The sequence below is a fragment of the Loxodonta africana genome, chromosome 1, assembly GCF_030014295.1.
Source record: "Loxodonta africana isolate mLoxAfr1 chromosome 1, mLoxAfr1.hap2, whole genome shotgun sequence".
In the NCBI taxonomy this organism is placed as follows: domain Eukaryota; kingdom Metazoa; phylum Chordata; class Mammalia; order Proboscidea; family Elephantidae; genus Loxodonta; species Loxodonta africana.
Genome location: NC_087342.1, coordinates 194283165 through 194307373, shown reverse-complemented (window position 1 = coordinate 194307373; position 24209 = coordinate 194283165).

The following is a 24209-nucleotide window of genomic DNA, read 5'->3' as shown; positions in this document are numbered from 1 at the left end:
TATAATTTTGATAATCCCATGGGCTCTTAGCAGATAAATATGCTGCACCTTCTCCGTTGACTTGGTCTTTGCTGTATATTTCAAATTCCACATATAGTTAATAAATAGGTGCAAAATAATTGGCAGAATTTAAGTGTTGAGTCTGTGCCAGGACTGAAGCTACAAACCTAGACTTTTGTTGTTGTTGCTGGTAGTTGTTATTGAGTTGATTCCGACTCATGGTAAACCCACATGTGCAGAGCAGAACTGCTCCACAGGGTTTTCAAGAGTGATGGCTGTGTATAGATCCCAGTCTTCTGGCTTTGCCATCAGGGGCTGCTTCAGCTATTAATTCAAACCTTCAGAAGCAGATTGCCGGGCCTGTCTTCTGAGGTGCCTTTAGGTGGTTTCAAACTGCCAACCTTTCTGCTAGTAGTCGAGCACTTAACCATTTGCTCCACCCTTGTGATACCAAAATATAAAGTGGGGATTCTCAGTTCAGATTTAGCATATCTCAGAGTGTTTTTAGAGATCATGAAGATTATTTTACATGCCTTTTTAATTACTGATTTTTATGTATTAAGGCTATGATAGTATCGTTATTATAATTGTAAATTTTTTATACAATAATCCAAACCTGGTTGTATATGAGCAGGGAAGTTTCTTTTTATCCACCATTGCTTTCAACATGTTTGATTCCATCTTGCCTTCTTTGTCCCTTAATGATTCCTAGGCTGGACAGATCCCATAGCTTTCTGATAACCTTTCAACTAGAAGAAGTTTATGTGATAAAGACCACAATATAAGTTAAATCTTACTCCAGTTAAAAGCATCCCCCTTCCCTATTCCAATTCAGGTTGACTGTGGGGCTTGTGGTCTTGTGTTGGTGGAGCGCCTATTTATTCTCTCTTCCTTACTCTCACTTTACATGAAAGGAATCTGAAGCTGCACTGTGGAGGAGAGAAGAGGTTAGAACAAAGGGATAACCTTCTTATTTATTTTTTACTTCTTTGGTTCTGCAGTTTCATTTTCTCTTGGGTGCCACGAGTAGCTAGGCTGCCATTGCCTGCTCTGGGACAGATACCCAAATGTCAGCTTAAGCCGCATTTGGTCCCTGGGAGAAGCTGTGGGGAGTTCTTTACTGCACCAACTCCTAAAATGGGGGATGCCCTCTGACTGATTTCTGGCCATGCCCAGTTCAGCTTCTACACCTGGTGGGCTTATCCCACGATCTCTTACTGTTGACCTGCCACAGCCCCAGCAGTCTGCCTTCAAATACAGGACCTTCAGCATGAATTAATTCCAGCTCTGTCACGGCAAACTGTTGAGAGTGATGGCTGAGTATAGCTCCCTGTCTTGTGATTTTGGTATCAGGGGCTACTTCAGCTATCAATTCAACTTCAGCATTATCCAGGTGAGAAGCAGATATTTGATTCTCTGTTCATGTATGCTCCCAAACCTCCAAAAGGACACAGGTTAAGATGTTGAGATTTCTCTCACTGTACCTCACTTTGGTGCTAGCTAGGGAGGGTCTGTGAATTCTGAAGGTCAACACGTATGGAGTCAGAAAATGAGACAATTATCTTGGGCCAGTTGTTTTTTGGGGGGTTGTTTTTCTTGGGTTGTTTGGCCTAGGGTTGGAGGAGGGGAAAGAAAAGACATAGCTTTCTCCATAACCCAGCACAGTGACTCCCCGCAAAGACAATTAGTTTACTTCTATGAAACCTTCTCTAAATTCCTAGTCTTCTCTTTACATACCTTGTGAGTCCTATTGTTGTTGTGTACCCTCGAGTCGATTCTGACTCATAGTGACCCTATACGACAGAGTAGAACTGCCCAATAGAGTTTCCTAGGCTGTCTTCTTTATGGGAGAAGATCATCAGGTCTTTTTACCCTCAGAGAAGCTCGAACCGTTGTACCACCAGGGCTCCTTTAATAAGTCCTACAAAGATGTATATATTGGCTTTTCTTTAGTCTGTGGTTTATAATGTTGCTACCCAGGTCCCTGGGTGTTACAGATGGTTTGTTTTTGAGTACTAACCTAAATGTTGGCAGTTTGAACCCACCAGTGGTGCCACAGAAAAAATCTGGTGATCTGCCTCCATAAAGACAATGTTGGTAATTTAGACAACATCCTAAGAGATTAGGAAAATTTAACATACTGTTATACATATGTAAATATCTGTGGGGCGGCGGGGGCGGGGTGGGGGAGGTTGGATAATTTACTTAATCTCTTTCTGCTTCAGTTTTCTCATCTGCAAAAGGTGGAAGATAAAAGTATCTAATTTAGAGTTGTGAAGCTTAAATAAAGTAATCCATGGAAAACCCACAGCTGTATAGTTCATAACACATAGTAAGAATTGAATGAACGCTAGCTACTATTAGCAATATTATATATTTATTTAACTAAGAATAAATGTTGACAGAATGAACATGCATTCATTTGTTGAATATGTATTTACCAAACAACTGTAGTAAGCCCTTTGGGAGGGACAATGAGTAAAATAGACAGTTCCCATGGAGTTTACATTGTAGTGGAGAGAGGCAAACAATAAACAATGAAGTAAAATACACAATGTATTGGATAAAAATAAGTGCTATGGAGAAAAATAAAGCAGGGAAGGTGGATGAAGGGTGCAGAGGTATGTTGCTATTTTAAGTGACATAAGGGCTCACTGAAGAGGTGACATTTGAGTAGAGATCTGAGGTATAGCACATTGTTAAGCATGTTAGGAGAAAAAAGTGTTAATTAAATTCAATATTACAATCTCCAGAAGTTTGGTACTATTTATGGCTCAAACAGACAATAACCCTTTTACCCAATGAAGAAAAATTACTAAGTTAGGTAGATCAATTCAGCTTTTCAGGAGACAGCTTATACTATATATGAAAACTACATAGTGGGCCTGAGTGGCCCAAACAGTCTAAGCAGACTGCTCTCCAAAAAAGGAGCCTGTTGGCACAATGGTTAAGACCTCGGCTGCTAACCTGAAGGTCAGTGGTTCAAACCCACCAGCCCTTGAAAGTGTAGGAAACCCAATGGGGCAGTTTTACTCTGTCATATAAGCTTGCTATGAGTCAGGATCAACTTGATGGCACACAACAACAACAACTTACTGAAAGGTTGGTTGTTCGAGCCCTCCTGGTGGTGCTGTGGAAGAAAAATCCTGGTGGTTTGCTTCTGTAAAGAGTGCAGCCAAGAAAACTATATGGAGCAGATTTTCTCTAACACAAGGAGTGGCCATGAGTCAGAATAGCCTTGATGACAGTGGGTTTTTTTTTTTTTTTGGATTTGGAGATCTTATTTTAGTTTGCCTTTTACCATGCCTTGTAATTTTTTGTTATTGTTGTTCAAAGTTGGGTAATAGCAATTAAGGTCTATTAATTAAGGTTTTATGTTTCTGGCTGGGTGTTGGGCTGTGTTTAATGTTTGCTGTGGCTGTAGGTTGCCAGAGGCTTCACATTTCTGTGATGTTCTTATATTTGTCTCCCTGTTTGGTGTTCTGGGCTTCCCTAAGAATTTCTCCTTAGATAGAATCTGTACATTGCAGGTCTCTCAGCTTTAACCCACTGCTAGACTGGAGGCCTCTTGATGCAGTGATAAGGCATGGGAGAGGAGAAGCAATCTACAATTTTTAATTAAATCTTAGTCTTTAATGGGCATGTGACCTAGCCTGTAATCTTCACAAGTGTTTCTTAGCTTTTTCCTTCCCCTCTTTGATGAGACAGGAAAGCTGGAGGGGCTCGTGTTAGGAAAATGCCCTTCCTCCTACCTGGGTACAGCTCTGGTAAAGTCTTTTTCCCTAGTTTCTTAGTCATCTAGCGCTGCTATAACAGAAATATCAAAAGTGGATGCCTTCAACAAACAGAGGTTTATTCTCTCACAGTCAAGTAGGCTAGAAGTCCTAGTTCAGGGCTTCAGCTCCAGGCGAAGGCTTTCTCTGTCAGCTCTGGAGGAAGGTCCTTGTCATCAATCTTCCCCTGGACTAGGAGCTTCTCCACACAGGACATACTCTGCTGCCGGAGCTTCTTTCTTCGTGGTATGAGGTCCCATATCTCTCTGCTCACTTCTCTCTTTTATATCTCAAAAGAGACTGGCTTAGGACACTATCTAATCATGTAGATTTCATCAATATAACTACCACTAATCCACGCAATTAACATCATAGTGATAGGATTTACAACACACAGGGAAATCGCATATAGATGACAATATGGTAGACAAACATACAATACTGGGAATCATGACCTAGCCAGGAAGAAATTTTGGGGGGACACAATTCAATCCATGACACCTGGAAAGTCCTTTATTATGTGAAATGCTTAGAGTGTATTTCAAAATGGTTACTTTTCCTCTCCACTGCCAGATAGGAGGGGATCTTTCCTGGCTCTTCACCATGAAAAATTGGTGGGCCTCCTAGAAGTAAAACCCATGAAGGTATGGGGGGGGCAAGATCTTATTATTAGTAGCAGTAATTATTTATTGATGTATAGCTTACATGCAAATGTGCACAAATCGTAAGTGTACAGCATGATGAATTTTTCACAAAGGGAAAATACCCATGTAACCAGAAAGCAGATCAAGAAACAGAACATTGGCAGTATCCCAGAACCACCCTCATGGCCACTTCCAGTCACTACTCTTTCCAAGATTACGATTACCCTGACTTCTAACAGCATAGATTGATTTTGCCTGTTTTTGAACCTTATATAAATGAAATCAAATAGCAGGAATTATTTTACGTTTGGCTTCTTTCAATCAACATTATGTTTGTGTGATTAGCTGTCCTCTTGCACGTAGGAAGAGTTCATTCACTCTTGTTGAGCCATCAAATGTTATTGTATGAATATACCACCATTTATTTGTCTGTTCTACTGTGATGGGCATTTGGATTGTTTTCAGTTTTGCCTATTAAGAATACTGGTGTTATGCATTAGTGTACATGCCTTTTCATGAACATATGTACTTATTTCTGCTAAGTGTATACGTAGCAGTGGAAAATACACGTTTTCCGTTGGTAGATACTGACTGCCAAACAGTTTCACACAGTGACTGTAACACTTAAACCCCGGCCCGCTCCAACAAAATATGAGAGTTCCAGTCATTCCACACACTCACTGACACTGGAATTGCCAGTCTTCTTCAGTATATCCATTTTTGTGTGTGTGATGAAGAAAAATCAGTTGAGAAATTATAAACCTGTCTGCTACTTACAAGCATTGGTTGCCTTAGCAGTGCAGAATCCAATTTTTGTTTCTCCAGCACCTTGACATTGCCAAAAGGTTGTTGGATTCTCAACCTCTTCACAGTCACCCTCTGGTTAAGCTCTGTATCCAGGTTCTTGGCCTCTCACTGTGCTCCAAAATTTGGCAAATGCCCTGAGGGAAATACAAGTTTTCCTTCTTTTCAGCATCTGCCTTGAGTCCTTAAGTTCTGTGTGCCTCAGCAGTTCTCCAAAGCACTGCTATGCCAACTTTTTTTACATGTTGCTGTAAAAACAAATCAGAAGAGTGCACTTATGAAAATACCTTGCAGGGAGAAGGTGTGGTTGGCAAACAAAGGTAGAAGGAGCCGTCATTTACATTAAAATGCCTTATATAATCAAGTCCTTGGGTAGTGCAAACTCTTAATGTGCTCGGCTGCTAACAGGAAGATTGGAGGTTTGAGTCCACCCATAGGTGCCTCAAAAGAAATTCCTGGCTGTCTACTTCCAAAAAAATGAGTCTTTGAAACCCCTATCGAGCACAGCTCTATTCTGACACACGCGTAGTTGACACGAATCAGTACAGACCCAACAGCAACTGGTATAATATGGGCATATTATAACCAGCTCGCCTAATTGTTCTCAGAGAAAGAGTTGATCTGCCCCAAGCTATGTCATTATAGATAGAATTGGAAATCTAGGTCTTATTTGATGAGGTCTTACAATTCATTTATTCCTGGGAAAACGTGCAAGAGCTTCCCTGAAAGAAACAGGATTTTAAATATTTTGTTTGTTTAGTTTTTTTTAGAGAGAAAATTCTATCCAACATAATCTCCAAAGATTTTTTTCTCTTCCGCAGAAGAATCAATGTAGAATTAAGCTATTCTGAGATGTGTGTATTTTTCCCCCTAAATAATGTATCACGGATTCATGCTCATAGCTTTTGGTGTAGTTCGTTTTCAAAAGTGTTGAGGACAGCGTTTATAATACACCAAAAAAAAAAAAAAAGTTGCTGTCTAGTGGATTCTGACTCATAGTGACCCTATAGGACAGGGTAGAACTGCCCCGTAGAGTTTCCAAGGAGCACCTGGTGGATTTGAACTGCTGACTTTTTGGTTAGCAGCCATACCACTTAACCACTATGCCACCAGGGTTTCCTTATAATGTGCAGTATACAGCAAATACCCTGCGTTGATCTACAATTTAGTGGCAAGGCAGATGGATAAATGCACTGACATCTTTTTGCCATCCACAAACATACCACTAAATGTGTTTCTAAACGTGTTGGAAAGAGCGCCGTATACTGTCATTTTATGAACTGTAACTACTGTATTTATGATAAGAACTGATGGAGGAGAAGGAAACAGTAAAGAGCGGTAAATGTGCTTTCACCAGGAGGCTGCACGTTACAAAAAAAAAAAAAAAATTGAGTTAATTGCCTCAGTGTCAAACGCTCAAACAGTGAATCAGCAAAACAAAAACAAGATGAATCATCAAGAGGAAGATTGTTGAAAAACATATGTAAAATTATGTTTTGCTCTTATATTTTTACCTTTTCCAAAGTGTCTTTGGAACTTAAAGTCTACTAAAAGGGTAAAGAAATGTTCTATGTCAGTTTTTTTTTTAATCAAATGTCACACATTACTATTCTATTATAAATTCCTAACTCAGCCATATCTAAGACTTGCTAAAAATTTTAAAACATGTTATACTGCCTAAGGCAAAATAGAACTGTTGCAGAGAAAGAAGTAGAATTTGTGTCTTTTTTTCCTCAATCAAAAGTGAAACTACAGGAAGCATTCATACCAGTGACCTACAAGAGAATATATATTTCTCCCTCTCTTTTTACCTGAGCAGTATGCTCTCTGCTCTTCACAGAAAGAATACTCGATGCTACTGTTTTTTTCCTGTGTCTGTGTGAGGAATACCACTTCACACTTTGAGGTGGTACCTGAAGAGTAAAGTTCTACCAGATTTCAGTCATTGTCAGAACCTCCCCCTTCCCCTTACATGTGAAGGAATTTCGTGTATTCATCATTGGCCACCATAGCCAGTCGTATTTACTCCCAGATCCCAGCGCTGGAGCTGACCCCGAGATGCCTGCCCTGATGTTGGAGAGTGCCCCGTGCTCGCCATTTTGTTTGTTTCTCTGAGGTGCTCCAGCACCCTGCTACACCACTATGCCCGAGAACCGGTTTCAGAGTTACAGGGAAGGCTGAGAAGGTTGTGTTTCCTTCAGCTGCTTAGGACAGATGGTCCTTCAGAGAAACTCCCCCTCACTCCTTCAGTGTAATCGGGAAATTCCAGACTCAAAACTGTTCCTGGTGCCCAAGACTACAGCTTCTTTTATTTTAATAAAGCAAAAATTCTTCTCTTCTACAGTGGATAATAGGTAATATTAACAGTGAGCATTTACTGAGTACTTTAGCTGGTGCAATAGACATGAGATAGACACTGCCATTAACATTTTACAGATGCGGAAAGGAGCCCTGCTGGTACAGTGGTCAAGCGCTGGTTTTCTAACCCAAAGGTCAGGGATTTAAACCCACCAGCTGCTCTGAAGGAGAGAGATGTGGCAGTCGGCTTCGGTAAAGATTTACAGGCTTGGGAATCCCGTGTGGCACTTTTACTATGTCTTGTAGGGTCACTGTGAGGTGCAGCTTTACTATGTCCTATAAGGTCACTGAGTTGGGATCCATCGACTCAACGCAATGGGTTTTTTTGTTTGTTTGTTTTTTGTTTTCTTATTGGCTGCCAGTTCAGATTTCTGGCCTGGTCAGAGGTGATAACCCCATGCCTCCAGAGATATGCTGTTAAGAGAGCTCCATGCAAAAGCTGGCCTGGCTGTCAGGGTTGCAGCTCTTTAGATGCATGTATTTCCCCAGAGTGCATGTGTCCTTCCAGTTTTTCCAGCTCACAGATCCAAAATTGCTTTCTTTCATTTCCTGCGTGTCAACCTCTGCTTCTGTCTCTTATAAATTTATTTCATGGACTCCACTGCCCTTCCCTGTGACTAAATCTTAGTTAGGGCTTCTGTTGCCTTCCTCAAAAGGTTTCCTTTGTTTTACGATTTTCCCACTGAATGGAATTCCTAAGATGATGCAGAATGCAAATAGATGTAACATAATGATGATGATGAGAGTGATGATGATGATGCTGTAATATAGCTTTGCATCAAACTTTGGTCCATTGTATTTTATGTTACAGATATGGTAATGACAGTCTATTCTGTCTGTGTGGCACTTCAACATGAATAGTGGAATGGTCAAAGTATTTACCTGGGGCTTGGTAAGTGGGTTTGAAATTTCTCCCAGCCGTACAAGAAAGCCATCATTCATCTGTCAGTTTGATGTATTGTGGTGGATTGCTTGTTACTGGAAGATATGCAACCACTATTTCAAATACCAGCAGAGTCACCCACGGTGGACAGGTTTTAGCAGAGCTTCCAGACTAAGACAGACTAGGTAGAAGAACCTGGTGGTCTACTTCTGAAAAAAGTGGCCAGTCAAAACCTTATGAATAGCAGTGGAACACTGATATAGTGCCAAAAGATGAGCCCCTCAGATTGGAAGGCACTCAACAGATGCCTGAGGAAAAGCTGCTTCCTCAAAATAGAGTTGACCTTAATGATGTGGATGGAGTCAAGCTTTCAGGACCTTCATTTGCCAATGTGGCACAACTCAAAATGAGAAATAACTACAAACATCTATTAATAATCAGAACGTGGAATGTATGAAATGTGAGTCTAGGAAAATTAGAATCCTCAAAAATGAAATGGAATGCATAAACATTGATATCCTAGGCATTACTGAGCTGAAATGGACCGGTATTAGCCATTTTGAGTGGGACAATCATACGGTGGGAATGACAACTTGAAGAGGAATGGAGTTACATTCATTGTCAAAAAAAATTTTAAGATCTATATTGAAGTACAACGCTGTCGGTGATAGGATAACATCCACACACTTATCAGGATGACCAGTTAGTACAGCTAATATTCAAATTTATACACCAACCATTAAGGAAAAAATGAAGAAATTGGAAATTTTTACCAACTTCTACAGTCTGAAATTGAGCAAACATGTAATCAAGATGAATTGATCATTACTGGTGATTGGAATGTGAAAGTTGTAAAGAAAAAAGGATTGGTAAAATACAGCCTTGGGGATAGAAAGGAAGCCAAAGATCACATGACAGAATTCTGGAAGATCAATGGCTTCTTCACTGCAAATACCATTTTTCTGCAACATAAATGGCGACTGTACACATGGACCTCTCTGAAAGGAATATACAGGAATCCAATCGACGACTACATCTGTGGAAAAAAAATGATGGAAAAATTCAATATCATCAGTCAGAACAAGGCCAAGGGATGACTTCCGAACAGACCATCAATTGCTCATTTGCAAGTTCAAGTTGAAGCTGAATAAAATTAGAACAAGTTCACAAGAGCTGAAGTACGACCTTGAGTATATCCCACCCTAATTTAGAGACCATTTCAAGAATAGATTTTACACGTTGAACACTAATGACCAAAGACCAGATGAGTTGTGGAATGACATCAAGGACTTCATACATGAAGAAAGCAAGAGGTGATTAAAAAAACAGGAAAGAAAGAAAAGACCAAAATAGATGTAGAAGAGGCTCTGAAACTAGCTCTTGAACATAGAGTCGTTAAAGCAAAAGAAAGAAATGATGAAGTCAAAGAGCTGAACAGAAGATTTCAGAGGGCAGCTTGAGAAGACAAAGTAAAGTATTATAATGAAATGTGCGAAAACTTGGAGTTAGAAAACCAAAAGGGAAGAAAACACTAGGCATTTCTCAAGCTGAAAGAACTGAACAAAAATTCAAGCCTTGAGTTGCAAAATTGAAGGATTCTAAAGGAAAAATATTGAAAAACAATGAAATATCAAAAGAAGATGGAAGGAATACACAGAGCCTCTGTACCAAAAAGAATTCGTCGATGTTCAACCATTTCAGGAGGTAGTATATGATCAAGAACTGGTGGTACTGAAGGAAAAACTTCAAGCTGCACTGAACGTAATGGGGAAAAACAAGGCCCCAGGATTGACAGAATACCAACTGAGATGTTTCAACAAATGGATGTAGCACTGTAGGTGGTCATTCGTCTATGCCAAGAAATTTGGAAGACAGCTACGAGGCCAACCAACTGGAAGAGATACATATTTATGCTCATTCCAACAAAGATGATCCAACCAAATGCAGAAATTATCAAACAATATCATTTATTTCACACGCAAGTAAAATTTTGCTGAAGATAATTCAGAAATGATCGCAGTAGTACATCCACAGGGAATTGCCAGAAATTCAAATCGGATTCAGAAGAGATGTGGAATGAGGGATATAGTTGCTGATGTCAGATGGATCTTGGCTGAAAGCAGAGAGTATCAGAAAGATGCTCACCTGTGTTTTACTGACTATGCAAAGGCATTTGACTGTGTGGATCATAACAAATTATGGATAACGCTGCAAAGAATGGGAATCCCAGAACACTTAATTGTGTACATGAGTAACCTGTACATAAATCAAGAGGCACTTGTTCCAACAGAACAAGGGGATTCTGTGTAGTTTAAGGTCAGGAAAGGTGTGTGTCAGGGTTGTATCCTTTCAGCCATATTTATTCAATCTGTATGCTGAGCAAATAACCTGGGAAGCTGGACTATATGAAGAAGAATGCAGCATCAGGATTGGAGGAAGACTTATTAAGAACGTGCAATATGCAGATGATACAACCTTGCTTGATGAAAATGAAGAGGATTTGAAGCACTTACTGATGAAGATCAAAGACTACAGCCTTCATATGGATTGTATCTCAACATTAAAATAAAAAAATCCTCACAATTGGACCAATAATCAACATCATGATAAAGGGAGAAAAGACTGAAGGTGTCAAGGATTTAATTTTGCTTGGATTCATAATCAACACCCATGGCAGCAGCAGTCAAGACATCAAATGATGTATTGCATTGGGCAAATCTGCTAGAAAAGACACCTTTAAAGTGATAAAAAGCAAAGATGTCACTTTGAAGGCTAAGTTGCACCTGACTCAAACCAAGGTATTTTCAGTCACCTTAAAAAAAAAAAAAGCTGGGCAATGAATAAGGAAGGCTGAAAAAGAATTGATGCCTTTGAATTACGGCATTGATAAAAATATTGAATACACCATGGCCTGCCAGAAGAATGAACAAATCGTCTTAAAGAAAGTACAGCCAGAACACTCCTTACAAGCAGAGATGGCAAAACTTTGTCTTAAGTACCTTGAACATGTTATCAGGAGCAACCAGTCCCTGGAGAAGGACATCATGCTTGGTAAAGTAGAGGGTCAGCAAAAAAGAGGAAGACCCTCAATGAGATGGATTGGCACAGTGGCTGCGACAATGGGCTTAAGCATAAGAACGATTGATTGTGAGAATGGCTCAGGACTAAGCAGTGTTTCATTCTGTTTTACATAGGGCTGCTATAAGTTGGAACTTACTTGATGGCACCTAATAACAACAACAACGTAGAAGAAAGAAAAGTGTTAATTTCTATGTTGCCAGATAGCCACACAAAGTTCTTGTTGCTTTATATTTTCTGTACGCATCATTTATTACGTGTTTTCTTGCTGCACAGATCTTTCCTTACGAAAGATTCCTAAGGTTCCTTGACTGCTGTTCCCATTCCACAAGCATTTTGAGACATGAACCTGACCCAAACCTCGGTAGAGGTTCTTTCTTCAACTGGTTTGGGTAATAATTTGTGAATCTATGGTTGGGAGGGAAACCCTGGTGGCATAGTGGTTAAGTGCTACAGCTGCTAACCAAAGGGTCAGCAGTTCAAATCTGCCAGGCGCTCCTTGGAAACTCTATGGGGCAGTTCTACTCTGTCCTATATGGTCGCTATGAGTCGGAGTCGGAATTGACTCGACGGCACTGGGTTTACTGGGGGTTATGATTGGGAGAATATCTAATACCAGAACATATTCCACCTCTCAACTAAATTTTATCTAACAAATGCCCAAAGGTGAGATCTCTGACTTTCAGTTGTTAGCAAAAAACAAAAATGATTTTAGGCAAAAAGCTGAAGGTGTGAGGTTGCCAGATAAATACAGGCTATTCAGTTAAATTTGAATTTTGGAAAAACAATGAATATTTTTTACTTTTATTAGTGAAATCGGACAACCTTAATAAAGTGGGTTAATCCTGTTTATGTTAATTTTATTGTTTTTTAAAGAAAGAATGACATAGTAGAAAGGGAATGAGGGTAAAATCAGCTAGCTGTGGGCTCAAGTCTGACTTTATCAGCTACTTGCTAGGTGGCAGTGGGCAAATAATTGTGTCCAAACCTCAATTTTCTGATCCATAGAGATGAAATAATAATAACTACAGCTGCTGTTTTTGCAGGTGCCATCGAGTCGTATCCAACTCATAGTGACCCTAGGTAAAACAGAACGATAAACACTGTCTGGTCCTGCGCCATCCTCACAACTGTTGCTATGCTTGAGTCCATTGTTGCAGCCACTGTGTCCATTCATCTCATTGAGGGTCTTCCTCTTTTTTTGCTGATCCTCTACTTTACCAAGCATGATATCCTTCTCCAGGGCCTGGTTGCTCTTGATATCACATTCAAGGTATGTGAGATGAAATCTCTCCATACTTGCTTCTAAGGAGCATTCTGACTGTACTTCTTCCAGGAGAGATTTGTTCATTCTTCTGATATATTCAGTATTCTTTGCCAGCATCATAATTCGAAGACATCAGTTTTTTTCGGTCTTCCTTGCTCATTGTCCAGGTTTTGCACACATACGATTCAAAATATCATGGCCTGAGTCAGGCACATCCCAGTTCTCAAAGAGACATCTTTGCTTTTTAACACTATAAAGATTTCTTTTGTAGCAGATTTGCCCAATGCAATACATCGTTTGATTTCTTGACTCCTGCTTCTGTGGGCATTGGTTTTGGATCTAAGTAAAATGAAATCCTTGACAAGTTCAGTATTTATTCCATTTATCATAATGTTGCTTATTGGTCCAGTTGTATTTTTGTTTTGTTTATCAAACAACTCAGACTTGTTTAATGACTGGCATGTAGTAGGGACTGTATTACCATTAATTGCCAATAGTAATAATAACAGCTCACATTCAATACCATATGTTAAGAATACATGCATTATCTCATTCCATTCTTATGAAAACTTTTTAAGGGAATTATCTTTTGTTTGTTTGTTGTAGAGATAAGACAACTGAATCACATAAAGTCACATAGCCAGTACATGTTTGAGCCAGGATTTGAATCCACTTTTAAAAAAAAGTTTTTTTCAACCAACTTTTAATGCCATAATCTGTCTTCTAAATGCTGTTTAGTAAAAATTGTTGGAAACAGACTAGCATGAACTGTAGCAGTGATTGCTGTTGAAGATCAAAGATGCTCACAAGAACATAGCTACAGACTCTTCTTTCACCAATGGCTAGCAAACCTCACTTGGGAGTGCTGCTGGTCCTTTTCAGCTATATCTAGAGATGAGGTGCTTTTCATTGCTAGTGCTGCTGATAAAACAATAACAATAATAGTAGCAACTAATATATATCATTGACCACATATTATAGACCAGACTGTATTTGACATGAATTAATCTTTATAACATTTTACAAACTAAGATACTGACATTTAGTGTATATAAGTGATTCACACAACACAATCATCTTTTTATTTCAGCAATGAACTTTTCTGAAACCTGATCCTGGACATCTTAATCCCTTATTCCTCTTTGACCTTGTAGATTTAGTTCACGCTACTTTTATAATATTCCTCACAATGTTAATTAAAACTCTTTTCTACTTTTTCTCTGAGGGAAGCATTCTTGTTTTATGTTTTTTTTTGTACCCTCGTAGCAGTCTACATTGGTCTAGTTCCAGTTATCTATTGCTATGTAACAATCCACCCCAAAACGTAGTTGCTCAGAATAACAATTTAGCTTTTATCTTTCATGAATCTTTGTTGACAGACACTCATATGGTTGCAGTCAGATGAGTTGTGGCTGAAGTCATCAAAAAGCTTCAGCCCTTACATATCTAACACCTGGACTGGTCACCCTCTCTTTCTACACATCCTCTCCATGTGGCTAGCTTGGACTTCTTCATACTATGGTAGTCTCAGTGTCATCCAATTTCTAGCATGGTATCTGAGTTCCTCTACAGCAAACATTTCAAGAGAAAGGAAGTAAAAACTTTCAGTCTCTTAAAGCTTGACTCAAAAAATGGAAGGACGTTAATTCTGCTTGATTAATATTCTAATTGGTCAGTGCAGTTGCAGAGACCACCTAGATTCAAAAGGAGGGGACATAGACCCCAGGCTCAGTGGGAGAAGTGTCAAAGAATTTGTGGCCTTACTTAATCTACCACACTGGTACTTCTCAATAAGTGTTAGAGGGATGAACGCATTGATGGATGAATAGAAAAAAAATCTAGATCTCAGAGAATATTAAGAACCAAAATACTTAGAAGGAATATTACTATTGAAGATTTAAAAACACCTGGGAATATGTGTCATAAACCAAAACCCACTGCTGTCGAGTCAATTCTGACTCATAGTGACCCTATGGATGTATCATAGTCTAGACGTTAAGATGTAAAATATATAACATATGTATTATAAGTAGATACGGGGCTGACAGTTTCTTTTCATACTAATACATTGGAATGAAGCTCTCTAGAAAATTTCAGCAGATATAATGGCTCTTGGCCCTGCTTTTTGATCAGGTTATTTTATTCTTTTGTCTTGTTTTCATTCAAGTGTTTCTTTTCCACTCAACAGAGTTTATCTTTGAAAAGCCGGAGACATGGAGGACTTTATCATTTTTTCCCCCACATCTTTCCTATCAGTTTATCTAAGAGATTTCAAATAATATAGTGGTTTTATTAATTCTGTTTTTATTTTTTAATTCTTTTGTTTCCTAAAATGCTTAAAAGTGATTCTAGTCTTCAGCTTACATTTTGAGTATTAATTTTTTTTTTTTTTTTATACATAGCAGATAGAAGAATTCCACAGCCATTGTAACCAGAGCAAGCTCTCTTGACTACTGATATCTTCATCAATGCTTCTGTCTCAAACCCTCACAAGTCCCCATCTTAGAGAAATGGCATTTTATGTATGTAAATGAATCACACAAATTATTTAAGTTTTCTCTCTCCTTCCTAAAGAGAAGTGGAGAGAAATATGGGACACGAACAGGGGCATCATGAGAGAATAAAAACTACCAGGGCTTTAAATGTTAAAATCAACAAAATATGCAGAATGCCTGAGGCAATGTAATATAACTGTCTCACAGAAGGCTGAAAATTACTAGGAGAAATTTAAATGATGTGCTGGAGAATGTCAGCTGCATTTGGAATAGAGTTTTGGATCTTTATAGGAATTGAATACACATTTCAGTCATTAAAATGAAACACTTTGAAATTATTTCAGATTGAACTTTACATAGGCCGGGAAGGAAATTACAATTAAATATATCATGCCAAGTTTTTAATTTATGAAATGAGACATGGAGCTTTCTGAGAAAGGAATAAAATGCAAAGTTTATCTCTAAAGCCTCTCCATTCTTAGCGTGTCAAAGTTTGGGACCACAACTGGACCGCCATATCCACTTTATTACAAGCCTATAGGGATTGCCTTCACATACTTCCAACTGGTGAGTTACAGCTAGAAGCAAACAAACGTTAGCTCCTCTGTGCAGTGATCTGTTTTGGGGCATTTCTCCTTAATAGCCCAGGAACAAAAATCACGACTTTTCTTCTGTTTTACCGCCTTCTCCTGCTATGGCTTTGCTAGGTTACCACATTCTGCTTTTCTATTTCTGACCTCATAGAATTTTTATTGTGTTGTTTCTGCTTCCTCTCCATAGTCCCTTGGTGGTGCAAAAGGTGAACGCACTCACCGAAAGCCTGGAAATTTGAATCCACCCAGAGGCGCCAAGATAGAAAGTCCTGATGATCGGTTTCCAAAAAAGCTAGCCGGTTTGGGGTATATTTTTACTCTGACACACACAGGGTTGCCATGACTTGGAATCAGCTCAGTGGTAACTGGTTCTGACTGGTCTTCCCTTCAGATACAGATATCTGGGTTTCTAACCTAAGTCCACTTCCTTTTATTTGTCCTTAAATGATGCTTTGCATGTGGCATCCTTGACCTTGGACAATAAACTGCTGAGCCGTCCAAGCACTTAACAAGAGGGCCCAGACCCTTCCCGTGGAATCCCATGAGACATTCACTTATGTACTGCCCCTCTGTGGCTTCTGCTCAGAGATACACAAAATCTCAGAGACGAAAAAGGGGCTGCCAGATTTTTCACCTCCTTTTTTTTTTTTTGTCGTGCAGATAGTAGGGTCTTCAAATTTGCCTAACAAGAATAGCTCTCTGAGGATCATAGATAACACCAGAGATTCTTCATATGGTAATATGAACTTTTATATCCAAATGACCTCCTTCCGCTATAGACCTTAAAAATGCCATTCCAAATACTCTCAGCCTTGTTTTTCCCCCTTGTCCTCACCGTACTTCATTTGCTATGTCTGGACATCCATAGATTTTAATCTCTATATTTTTAAGTATCCTTCTTTATTTCCCATAAAACAACCTACAGCAACAATTAGGGATTTTTCTCCAGCTACGGAAAGCAAACTATTCTCTCCGTTAAAAAAAGAAAAAATGCAGCTACTCACATAATTATGGCCTTGGAAGCCAGGAACAGGTAATAATGATTCTGTCTCGGAAAGGACTTAGTCTTTTCTAGGATGCTTTTTTTCCTCAGCTCTGACATTCTTTTTGTACACCTCTGAGACCCAGTATAACCATTTATCTTTGCATTGCTCTGTCAGGGAGGAGTGCAAAATTATATCAAGAGTAATTTAAACACATAGGAATTTGCCCGATGCCCTAAGAAGTCCAGTGATAGGTAAACCAGGATTGGTATAGCAACTCTGTGATGCCATTAGCGCTCAGTTCCTTCCGTAATTACTTTCTTAAAAAAATAAAAGTTTGTTAGAATAGTTTTTAGCCTCACAGAAAAAGATGCAAAGATAGTAAAAAGAATTCTCATATACTGTGCACCCTATTTCACCAATATTGATGCAATATAGATCGCATCTGGACCAATAAGCAAAGTCACAACAAACAGAGAAAATATTGAAGGTGTCAAGGATTTAATTTCACTTGGATTTACAATCAATGTCCATGAAAATGGCAGTCAAGAAATCAAACAATGTATTGCATTGGGCAAATCTGCTGCAAAAGTCCTCTTTAAAGTGATAAAAAGCAAAGATATCACCTTGAGGACTATGCTACATCTGACCCAAGCCATGGTATTTTCAACTGCCTTATGAAAAAAATAAAATAAAAAAATTTTTTTTTTCATGTGAATGAGAAAGCTGGACAATGAACAAGGAAGACTGCAGAAGAGTTGTTGCCTTTGAATTATGGAGTCGGCAAAAAATATTGCGTGTACCATGGACTGCCAGAAGAATGAACAAAGTCTGTCTTGGAAGTTCAGTCAGAATGCTCCTTAGAAGCGAGGATGGTGAGACTTCACCTCACATACTTCGGATATGGTATCAAGAGAGACCAGGCCCTGGAGAAGGACAACATGCTTGGCAAAGTAGAGGGTAATGAGAAAGAGGGAGATCCCCAATGAGATGAATTGACACAGTGGCTGCAACAGTGGTCTCAAACATAGTAACAATTGTGAGGATGGCACAAGATCAGGCAGTATTTCATCTTGTTGTGCATAGTGTCACTGTGAGTCAGAACCGACTCGACAGCATCTAACAATAGCAACAAACATACAATAAGGATACATTATCAACTAAGGTTCATACTTTAGATTTTCTTAGTTGTTTTTTAATGTCTTTTTACTGTTCCAGGATTCCGTTCAGGATATCACGTTACATTTGGTCATAATTTTCTGCTGAGGTTCATCTTGACTGTGGCAGTTTCTCAGACTTTCCATGCTTTTGATAACCTTGACAGTTTTGAGGAGAACTGGTCAGGTATTTCTCAGAATATCTCTCAGTTTGGGTTTGTTGATGTTTTCTCATTATTAGGCTGGGATTTAGGGTTTTGGAGAGGAAGAAGACAGAAGTGAAATACTATTCCGTCACATTATATTAAGGATACATGCTATAAACATGCATTTTTGACGTTGACCTTGATCACCTGGCTAAGGTAGTGTTTGTTATGTTTTTCCACTGTTAAGTTAACCTTTTTCCCCCTTTCCATACTGTACACTTTGAAGTAAGTCACTACACACATGCCACACTTAAAGAGTGAGAAGTTAAACTCTACCTCCTTGAGGGACAGAGTATCTACATAAATTATTTGGAATTCTTTTGCACAGGCTGTTTGTTTTCTCCCAGTAGTTATTCAGTGATTTACTTCTATCGATATGGACTCATGAATATTTATTTTGTACTTTGGGTTATAATCCAATACTATGTCATTAATTTTGTTGCTCACATTTTTCCAGATTTGGCTATTGAGAATTATTTCACTTGGCTCCTCTGTCCCTTTGATGTACGCCATCATCGTGGATTTTTGTTTTGCTTTGCTTTGTTTTGAGCACTTCCTTTCTGACACTACAAGATGCTCCAGGTTCACGTTATATATTTTCTACCCTAGTCCTAAAATCAGCCACTTCTCCAAGGAAACCTAGTTCATTTTATTGGAGAACAATATTAGAAACCAAGATCTGTGGACTAGGTTTACTTGTTGCTACTGTGATGTTGTTATCTGGAGGCTCTCTCAGATGATAAAGGAAACAGGTGTGTATAGTATCCCATATACATATATACACACACTTATTTATAAAAATTTCTATATGTGTGCATTTGTGTCTATATTAAGCTAAACATGAGGTCATATCGATTTCTCCAATACTAATCCATTCTAACTTCCTACTCTTGTTTATCTCTAACCTCCCACTCCAAACATGAAAAATTTGGCACCTACCATCCACCATCCATTTGCTTAATTGTTCAACACCAGTATAAACGTGTATCCATATAAAAATTGGTAACCCATATCCCCATGGGAAATCACTTTACCAGCCAGAGTACGTGCCTGTGTACAGTTCCTTTTGCCTTTAGTCTTAAAGACTCCGCTGATTTCCAAAATTACTTAGATAAACAATTTTCCCCCATTCTGTGAGGTTTGTTTCGTATTATCACTCCTTTTTGCCATCCTTCTCATATAGGTTTGTCCTTCTGTTTGCAAGATAGTTGTTTTACTTCCCCATCTCATATTACTTGTTCTAGTCAGGAAGGAGAAGAAAGAGTAAAAGGCCGAAAAGTTCATGCCAACAACATTTGACCTATTAAACGGTTTTCAAAGAATTTCCATCCTGTGTTTTCTAGTTACATCTTATTGTCTATAACCGGGCCACATGACTATTCCTAAAGTAATTATTGAAAGATACAGAGTAAGGTTTTGTTGATGGGTTTAGGGTCAACTAATCAGCAGTATTTGCTACGCTTATTCTAGCAGAATTAGAGCTCGTTAGAACAGGATTCACTCATTTCTTCATGCAACAAGTACTTCCTAAATCTCAAATGTATGCTAATCACTATTCTTAGTGGTGGGTATGACCAAAAATGGTTTTGTCTTTCATGATGCATATAATCTAATTTAGGAGGAGACCAAAACTGAAGTAAACAAATTAATGATTTCACATAGTTGTGAGTGTGGTAAGGAAAATAGAGTAATTATGATAGAGTGATTGGAGTGAGTACTGAGTATGAGTGGACAGCATTAGAAATGTGGTCAGAGAAGGCCTCTCTAAGAAGATGATCTTTGAATGTAGTAACAAATGACAAGAGGCTACCAATGTAAGGACCTAAAGGAAGATCTTTCTATTCTGAAGAATAAATAAATGCAAATCCTTAAACTAACAAAAAGCTTAGCTTGTTCAAAGAACAGAATACAGTCAAGTGTACCTAGGTCAAAATGAACTAGGAAGTGAACCACAAGGCTTGGGGTTAGAGTGGCTCATGGAGCCACATCATGTAGTGCTTAGACCATGATGAAGAATTAAGATTTCATTCCAAGTGTAATGCAAAGAATTGAAAATTATAAGCATGAAGGTTAAGCATTATAACTTATACATACCCAATGTACAATTGTGGGGCAGGTATACAATAGCTGCAATAGCCACCCCCACTCACTAGGGAGGCATACAGCAGTCACTACTCTGTAGCAATTCTGAAATCTAGCCAGGTTCATGTTGCCATATATATATATATTTTTTTTTTAATCGGTTTTATTCTTACTTCTTGGGAGTTCTTTATGTTTCCTGGATCTTCTACGTAGGCTTTTGCTTCTATCTTCTGAGCCATTCTTTCCCATCCAATAAAAGTCTCTTGTGTTTGCAGCTGAGTAGTTTTCTTTTCCTGCTTTTTGCCTTTGGAAGCTGAAGAGTCCAAAGGTCTCCTTTAATTTTTTATTTTCTCTAACAAAATTCCTTAAAAATTCTGTGGACTTCATGTGTTCTAATTTATAATCTACTTCCTTAGACAAAAGACATGCCCTCAGATGTTCTTCAAGATAAGCCCTTCTCTACCTTGGGTTTACCTCTGAGGTTGTGGAAGGACAATGCTGTTAAGATTCTTAGAAACCATTTTATTTAATTAAATAGATTTATGATGCATGCCCTTAATGTCCTTTAAGATCTTTTTGATTCTCTGAAAAGTGCCAGGGGCCACTATCTTAGATCTATCTAACAATGTCATATTGCCATTTCGAATTTGATATTTGACCTAAGCTCCTTTCTTTGAAAGGGTTTTGCTAGCTGAAAAGACTATTTTGAGTCGTTTGCATATTCTTCTAGTTTAATTTAAAACCGGAATACTTTGTTTTTATTTGCTCTCCTTTTTCTCTCATTTTAGTTTAGGCAGCTAGAAGAAGCCAGGCCAACACCTGTAATTAAATTCTTTCCCAGGATCTTTAGGCTTTGCATAGTAATCTCCTCAAGGCCCTTTCAGCATCTGCCCCTCCCTAGTTCCAAAATAAATGCTGCATATTATTGTTTTTTATTATGGCATCTCATTTTCAGGTACCAAATTCTGTTTTAATTATTTATTGCTGCATAACAAATTACCCCAAAATTTATTGGATCAAAAATGACAAAATAATTGTTTTATCTCTTACGGTTTCTGTGGTTCAGGAATTTGGGACTGGCCTGACTGAGCAATTCTGGCCCAGGGTCTAGACAGTGACTGGAGCTGAAGCAGCTGAGGGCTACATTGCCCTCTGTTCACGTAGTAGTAAGGCTTCTCCATTAATCTCTCTGTGTGGGTTAGTTTGGGCTTCCTGACAGTATGGTGGCTTCAGGGTAGTTGGACTGTTTACAGGAAAGTCCAGGGATCCAACATGAGTTTAAGCAAGCAAGAAAGAACCTGAAGTACCTTTAATTATCAAGCTTCAGAAGTTGTACAACATCATATCTGCCACATTCAGTTGGTTTTAAGTGAGTCATAAGCCCATGCAAATTCAAGGGAAAGAGAATTATATTCCATTCCCTGAAGGAGAAGGGAAAGGGCATATAAAAGGATGGTTTTATTCTGTGTGTCTTTGATTTCACACGCAAAGCTTTTCCCTTTGGCATACAGAGATACAGAATGATAGTGAACCTATCGGTAAAAGAAGCTCAGGTTCCTCTGGGAAGTCAGTGCTTCTGTTCCCTAGGATAATTACTTCTTAGGGAGGACCAGGGTTGCCCTGAACCATGTCCAATGACAGGAAAGAAACTATGACTTCTAGAGAAAAGCTGCTAAGATAGAAAGGAGATCTTGGGTTGGTGACCTAGCCTTGGTGCACAGGTTGGGAGGGCTTGTTCCAGTGCCTGCACATTGCTGAGAAACCCTGCTGTTAGCAGCCACAATAGTATTGTGCTGGGGTTTAGAGAAGAGGAGCTGGGGTGGGAACCAAAGGAACAGGGATCTAAACAGGGAAGGACATCCCTATGGAGTGGGAAAGTATTGACTGTGATGATTAGGACCAGTCTTTCACTGTGACACTGTATAACAGAGACCAAAGCCACAAAGGTAAGGGACTATTTCAACACTCCAGTTTTCTCTTAAGAGGCCTTCCTTATCTTAAGTAAGCAATTTTGTTGCTGAGTGGCCCCATGTGGGAAAAAATGGACTCCCCTTCTAATATAGAGTCGATGAAGTGATCAGTTGGAAAAATAAAGCAAACATGACCATATTTTGTCCCAATTTCACACTGGTTACTTAGAGTTAGGAATGAGTATACTGATTCTCAAAAACTAGAGAAAGTTGACTTTGAATTTACTTTTCAGTTTAATATATTCTGAGAAACTGTGTTCACTAGAGTGGGGGTTGTTGTGTTTCTGGCTCCTAGTAACTCAGACATTAGAACAGATATGGAAAGTGACAAACCCATTTTTGTTCTGGTATGATTATAACTCTTTGCTGACAGGAAAGTCGGGCTGTTTTGCTTCCCTTCTGCAGGATATTGTCAGTTGATAGGCAAAACCTCAAGAATAATTAAGGAAATAGAATATGTACACTTCCTTGAGAAAATCAATCTTTTGCAAATGTATTTAAATGAATTCAGTATCCTTTCCCTTTAATAGTGCTTATCCAGGTGAAAATATTTATTTTAGATTTTTTTTTATGGTACCCAGAAAACTATGACACCTCTTTAAAAATAAATTATAGTGTAAAAGTCACAGAGGAAGTTGATAGAAAAGAAAAAAAGTCTCAGAAATGTTCCCTGTGTGTCTCCTGCTGTTTTATGTGCACTTAAAGTATGCCAAACAAATCTCAAAACACTTCCTGTTACCTGAGACTATCTTGAAGTGTCTCAGTAAATGTTAAATGAATCTCTGTCTCTTATTCGGTATGCCAGGAGAGGGATTTGTTTTGGGCAGGGTTTGGTTTTGGTAAATGCCGCAGGTTAATTCAGTAGGCGCTGTCGCATCTGTGTAAATTGGGAAGGTTTGACAGCTGCCTAGAAATACTGACCACTCTCTTTGGGAAAAGAGACTTTGACACTTGGATTAGGTCACAAATGAATGTCAATTCATCTGTTTACCTCACCTTCCCCTCCATTAAAACACTAAAATGTTTCATCAGTATAAATATCTCTGCTTGAAGAATACTCAAGACCATGGTGTTTGTGTTTAGAATTGGAGACCAGATAGCAGAGCTGTTTGGCAGGTTGACATAGAAAGAGAAATAATCATAGTTAGCATCCATCAAAAAGCCTACCATGACTGGTGCACTATGTGTGCTGTGTGTGTGCATTACCTCATTTAGCTCTCTCAGCAACACTCTGAGGGAGATACAATTATTATTTAAAAAAAAAAAAAAATGAAAAGACCAAGGCTTAGAGAGTTCAGATGACTTGCTCATGGTCTGCCTGGTGAGGTGCAGAGTCGGGACTATGTGACTTCATGGTCAATGACTCTACCTGCTACTCTATATTAGAAAAGAAGCAGGCAGAAATAAGTAGGCCTTTATGTAACTGTACATCAACCTCATTTAACACCTATTCATTTAGTGCAATTTGCCATTGAGTAAAATACAGAAGGAGTTAGATTTGCATAACTGATTAATTGCTCTCAAGGTAGAGTGTAAAGTAAAGTAGAAACTGCTCAGGACCAGAAGTCAAAAGATTTAGATTTCAGTTCCACCCCTGTTGCAAACTAGTTGAGTGAACTTGAGCAGATTTCTTAGGCTCTTTCTTGATATGCAGAGAGTACAAAAATGCGATGAGAGGTGGAGAAAGAACACTGGAGAGTTCCTGACGGCTCTTCAATTTGTGGTTCCGGTTTTTACTTGATCCCAAGCTACATGCATGCCTTTAACGCATTCTGAAACATAAAATTTTACTCTTTCAGTTTTTCTAACTGGGATTGGTTGTTCTTACTTACTGCTAAGACAGCAGGAAATACTGAGTCTGACCCAATCTGCATTTAACCACATTAAGATGTAAGAGCTCTACCTTCTTTGTAGAC